This window comes from Capra hircus, chromosome 6, assembly GCF_001704415.2.
Source record: "Capra hircus breed San Clemente chromosome 6, ASM170441v1, whole genome shotgun sequence".
Taxonomy (NCBI): domain Eukaryota; kingdom Metazoa; phylum Chordata; class Mammalia; order Artiodactyla; family Bovidae; genus Capra; species Capra hircus.
This window is the reverse complement of record NC_030813.1, coordinates 106342646-106349193: the sequence shown is the minus strand read 5'-3', so window position 1 is coordinate 106349193 and position 6548 is coordinate 106342646. Positions and strand designations below refer to the sequence as shown.

The window sequence follows — 6548 nt, the reverse complement described above, 5'->3', positions numbered from 1 at the left end:
ACACGCTGAAATTACTGTTAATGCAAGAACTGTTCTTAGCTTAAACTGAATGCATCCTCTTTGCAAACACTTCCTCAGCCTGTTTAGAAAAAAAAGGAAAGCAAAACAAACAAACCAAAAAAAAAAACTGGAAATGATAAAAACACAGCTTTAATGTAGATAATTTACAGCTGATATAGACTTTGCTAATTTTTGCTTTTATCAGTAGTTGTGCTCCCATTTTTAGACACACAGAAATCAAAGAATTCTGCTGGTGAAGGAATCCTTCCTTTGATCTGGAAGATGCAACTAAGGTAGATGTGTTGAAGCTTAGTTCATAGATCTTACAAGCAGGCATTTTAGAGCTCTCCGAGCCCAAATGAATCCATAGGCTCATTTCTCTATTCCTTGTACCAGAGACAGACCTCAAACAGACAGATGGAAAGAAATCCTGGACTGTTTCCTATGAGAAATCAAAGATCTCACCTTAACCTAAAGATTCAGCCACTTTTGGAGGTTCCAAATATAAAAAGGGACTAAGAGTTCAGAGATATTGAGGGGCATAGGATTTTGCTAGGGGATGACTCAAGGGATGGAAAATGCTAGATTGGAAGTTTGGATTGACACCTACACACTGTCATATATAACATAGATCACCAACAAGAATCTACTGCATAGTACAAGGGCCACTGCTCAATACCCTATAATAATCAAAATGGGAAAAGAATTTGAAAAAGAAGAAAATATATGTATAACTGAACCACATTGCTATACATCTGAAACTAACAATATTGTTAATCAACTCTACTCCATTATAAAATCAAAACACTTTTTTGAAAAAGATTAAAATTGACAATATGCCTTTGATTGTTTGGAGGTCTGTCTTCTGGAAGCGGGATTTAACAATGAAACAGTTGTCGTTCAGTCGCTAACTTGTGTCCAGCTCCTTGTGACCGCGTGAACTGTAGCACACTAGGCTCCTCTGTCTTCCACTATCTTCCAGAGTTTACTCAAGTTAATGACCACTGAGTTGGTGATACTATCTAACCATCTCATCCTCTGCTGCCCCCTTCCCCTTTTGCCTTCAATTCCCAGCATCAGGGTCTTTTCCAATGAATCGACTCTTCACATCAGTTTCTGACCATTTATTTGTGAAAAGCTCTCAACTTGACTCAGATTATACAAACAGCACAAAGCATCTGCCTGGCTGGAGACACAGTCCTGCCTTTTCTTGGAGCAAGGTTGAGCATCAAGGCTGGGAACTCAGAAGAAGCCTTCAGAATGTAGAGTTTATCTTGGAGATTATGGACCAGGCAGAGTGCATTTTCCCAGACATTAATACACACACACAGGAATGCTGGTTTCGTGCAGAGGAGGGCCATGGAGATACAGCTGCACAACAAGAAAGAGAGTTTTTCCATGTGAAATTGTCAGTCTTTCTGTTAGCTCAGATGGTAAAGAATCTGCCTACCATGCAGGAGACCCTGGTTTGATCCCTGGGTTGGGAAGATCCCCTGGAGAAGGAAATGGTTACCCACTCTCATATTTTTGCCTGGAAAATTCCGTTGACAGAGGAGCCCTTTGCCTACAGTCCATGGAGCTGCAAGGAGTCAGACACAGCTGAGCATGCACACATATTTAGTGTCTGGTTTATCTGTAGGAATCAGGGTAGTAAATATCAGTACTGTTGTTGGCAGACCTACTGTGTTCCAGACACTGTACACAATGATATCACCTTATCAATCTTCAGAAGAGTTGTTTGTTGGAGGTGTTATTTTTCTAGTTTTATGTTGAGAAAACTGACCTTCAGAGATGAGTCAATTTCCCAGAGGTCATATGGAATGGATAGTATGTCTGTGAGCCAAGCATAGACCTGTTTTGACTTCCATGTGCCTGGTATTTCCAATTATAAATACTCACCATTTCTAGATTTTAGCATCTAACAGAAAAGTTTAGTTCAATTGATATGCCTAAAGAATATAAGTAAGTGGATGTTTTTTGTTTTTTTTCCTTCCTTTTTTTTTTTTTTCTTAATGAATAGCATTATAGATGTGGATTGAACACGTCAATTTGAGTTCTGGCTGCCCTATTCATTGATACTAAGTCCTTAGATAAGTCATTTATTTTCCCTTTTTGAGCCTAGTTTTTATCTTTGAAATGTAAATAATAACTCTTGCTCTACTTATGCTTTTGGAGTAGTATAAGATTAAAACAAAACATTAAAGAAAGCATGAGGCAAACAGTTGACACCAGATAGCTCTTGATTGAGATTCTCCCTTTGTAGTCATCTGAATGTATATTAGATCTATTTCTGGTCCATAGACATCTTCAGGGTCTTGGCTTTTAAGAGATGCATTGTTCATTGTAGATAGAAAGGTATGTGAAGAGACATTATGTATTGCCATTGCTACAATCATGAACCATTATAAAAGTTAACAGCTTTTCTTTAGGTCTTTCACAACATGGAAAATTTTTTGAGACCTATGAAGGATGCCTTGCCATATACAATGGGGACCCTTTACCCCTTCATCTTGAATCCAAGCTGTGGTCTGTAGATTTAAATATGCTGAACCTATCAAGATAGATAATATTATGTGTTCACTCTTGGCTCTCTTGACTAGTAACTTGAATCTGTCCATTCAATATTCAACCCACTCCAGTATTCTTGCCTGGAAAATCTTAGGATAGAGGATCCTGGAGGGTTACAGTTCATGGGGCTGCAGAATCAGAAACAACTTAACGATTAAAACCAAAGCAAACCAATTCAATATTTACATCTTTGTTCATTTACATGGTTAACACTTATTGAGCACCTGTGACCTGGGTATGAAGTGTACCGATTAAAGGACAAAGATTCAAGAGTGAAGATAAATGAGGTTCCATCTTCAGTTGGGGTACAGTCCACAGCATAGGGCAAGAGATAAACATGTAAGCAAGGGATTATAAAACCAGTATTACTGTGATAGGCACTCTTGAAACTAACACACTGTCCCATGAAGGCTGAGGTGGACCAGGCTGAGTCTTAGTGGCTAAAGAGAGATCATCCTAGAGGCAGGAAGCAATACATATCCAAGCATACTTCTTGAGTATCATCTACAGTAAAAGATGGAAAACTGATATTAGGTCTTATGTGTAAATGAAATAAATAAGCCATAAACATGTAAACACAGAGACAAGAGATTCAAAGAAGGGAATTGATCTTTGCTGTGAATGTACCTAAAGCTTTGGTGGCCAGGGACTGAATTGTGCTAACTGAAAGATTTGGAGCCAGTTACATACAAACTGCTGCTGTGGGTTTTTGAAGAATGTGGGGGAAGTGTTGATTATACAATAAATCAGAATACAGAACTCTATATCTAACTTTATAAGAAAGACTGGGAAACAGTAACCCTGCATGGGAAAGTTATCTCTGATAGTATAAATATATATTAAAAAGTATTGATAATGAGCTCATATAGCTTTTATAATCACACATTTAAATAATATATAATTTAATTGGATCCTCATAAAGGAATAGATTCCTGGATCATTATATCTTGGTCTGACTTACTCCATATAATCTGCTGTCACTTTTCCTGTGAAAGTAATTTGTAAATTGTGGATTTACTGCCTCTATGGAAGATAAAATATTATATCTCTTATAAAGCCAGAGTTGAGGTACTGTGATATTCTCCAATTTATGTTATCAAAATTACATCCACATGACATAATACTGCTTCTTTTTCCTAAGGTAAAATACTTTGGTTCAGGCAAGTTTCTTTGATTAGACACTGACAAAACTTATTTAAAAGCATTGTATCAACATGGGGATGTAGCTCAGTGGTAGAGCGCATGCTTTGCATGTATGAGGTCCTGGGTTCAATCCCCAGCATCTCCACTTTCTTCTTGTTTAATTCTTGCAAAATATAGCTAGCGCATGTATAGATTTGAATTTTTAAAAAATTACATCAAGAGAAATATAATTAACACTGCTTTATGTTATACATGAGGTTAAGAGAGTAAATCCAAGAAAAAAAAAATTGCTTTTTTCTATTTATTTAATGTCCATAAAGAAGGCTAAACATCAAACAACTGATGCTTTCTAATTGCAGTGCTAGAGAAGATTTTTGAGAGTCCCTTGGACTGCAAGGAGATCCAACCAGTCCATCCTAAAGGAAACCAACCCTGAATATTCATTGGAAGGACTGATGCTGAAGCTGAAGCTTCAATACCTTGGTCACCTGATGCGAAGAACTGGTTCATTTGAAAAGATTCTGATGCTGGAAATGATTGAAGGCGGAAGGAGAAGGGGACGACAGAGGATGAGCTGGTTGAATGGCATCACCAAATCAATGGACATGAATTTGAGTAGACTCCAGGAGCTGGTGTTCAACAGGGAAGCCTAGGGTACTGCATTGCATGGGGTTGCAGAGTCAGACATGACTGAGCAACTGAACAACAATATCTATATGAGATGATGGATATTCACTTATTGTAATCATCATTTTATGATGTATGCATGTCAAACCATTGTGCTGTACACCTTAAACTTATACAGTGCTGTAGGTCAATTATCACAATAAACTGGAAGAAAAAATAGTTTTTGAGCATCAAAAAAGAAAGAAAAAAAAAAGGAAAACTGCTGTGGGAGCCAAACAAGAAACAGCATTTGTGCTGGATTTTGTTAGCTCTTGTAATAGCTCGTGACTGCCACTCGGTGATGGGGATCACACATGGGAGCTTTCTTAATGTGAACCTGAGATCCCAGACGAGTGACCAACATACCACAGAAAATGAGTGATTTAACGGAAAATTAGGTAGCTGTGTCCTTGGGTATTCATTGGCTTGATTCTGTTTCTGAGATTATCTGGTTATTAAATAATATCAAAGAGAAAGGGTCACAAACAACAGCATAAATTCCACCTCTCCTTCTATTCCAAAAGCTTCACTGTGAATGAAAAGTTCTCCTTTGAGTCACAAATCTTGAAGATAAGAGATGGGACAGGTTAGCACCTTGAACTGCAAGCACCTTATTTCATCTTGTCAGGATTGGTGGTCAGAGGAGGCTGGTGGGCTACAGTCCATGGGGTTGCAGGGTTCGACATGACTGATCACTAGTCAGCAGCAGCAGGATGGGTGGGATTATAAAGATGAGGGGACTAGGATTTACTAGGACCTAGATATTAAAAACACAGATGTACCCAGGTAGTACTTGGAACAACTTGTGATTCGTCCTGTTTAGAACAGAGTCATTCACTTTGCTTCTAGCATTTCTGAGATGGTGGCCCAGACCCTGCTTTCCCACTCTTCAGCCTTAAGTAAGTCATTTAGCACCTGCTATCCTTGAGTTCCCAATGGCTCAAGTTGGTAAAGAATGTACCTATAATGCAGAAGATCCTGGAATTGTGGGTTTGATCCCTAGGTCAGGAAGATTCCTCTGGCGGGAGGGGAATGGTGGCCCCTTCCAATATTTTTGCTTGTAAACATGACCGAGTGACTAAGCACACACACAGCCTTGAGTTCAAATTTGTAAAATGAAGAGCTATGTTCTGTTTCTTGCATGAAGGTGAAGTAAATTAAAGAAGGTATGTGAAAAAAAAAAAAAAAACACAACAGTATCGGTAAATTGTAGGTTTGTGAAAATGACTGAGGTTTTCCTTTCCCTTTGTTACCTCTTTCTGTAACATCATGCAAAATGAAAGCCTGAAGCAGTAGAGGAATACATTTCTGAGAATCCAGGTCTATGCTTTTCCGGAAACCGAGTGCAACCACAGATTCATAATAGATGATTCATTCAGTTCGGGTTTTCCTAAATGGAGCATCTCTGGGCCAGAATCTAACTTTACCTGGAATTTTCCATTGCCCAGAGGGTGGTTTCACATGGGCACTGGATTTGGGCAACTCTTTGATGCTCTACATATAAATATAATGATTTGTATAAATATTTTTTCTATCACATTACAAGACTGTGGAATTTCATTTGCATCCCCCAGCTGATCTCATTATACAATATGTTATCTCCCACTCTCTATTTGTCCCCAGTTAATTGGGTCCTGTGGTATTACTCTGTCTGAAAAGGCAATCTCTGCTTCAGAATTTCAGATTTTGGCTTATAAGTGCATTGGTGTTGATAAAGTGAGGTTATATGTAGATAGGAAGTACAGGAGGCTTCCTGGAGGCCTTATCCCCTTCCTTAATGTCTATTAAGCCAATGTTTGGGGGTTTTATTTGCCTATGCCCAGCATTCTGATAGGCAATATACCCAAAGCCACCTCCTCTCCTCATTAAGTTGATTCAGTTTTAACTTTCCCATCAAGATGCTCTGCCCCGGTGAACATTTGGCCTCATGGCTGTTTATTTTTTATTTCCAGCTATCAGTTTGAAAAACAGTGACTGCTTATCTTCCTTTCCCATTTTGCAGCATCAGCAGAATTAGCCGGGTGCTTCCCATTTGCAGAAGGCTCACTGTCACCTTCCACCAGAGGCGGTGAGTCTGCACAACTGGCCAAGATCAGCAGATGGCTGGCAGGGGGCTCAGCCCGGGATTGCACTGGTTGAAAAGACACGGGCATGGAATGTGTGCTCCAGGC

General features: G+C 39.0%; 1 non-coding gene across 1 annotated transcript; it reads left to right on the top strand.

Annotated features, from left to right (window-relative positions):
- On the top strand, positions 3785-3856 carry TRNAA-UGC. Its single transcript has one exon. It is a non-coding gene; the product is annotated as a tRNA-Ala (tRNA).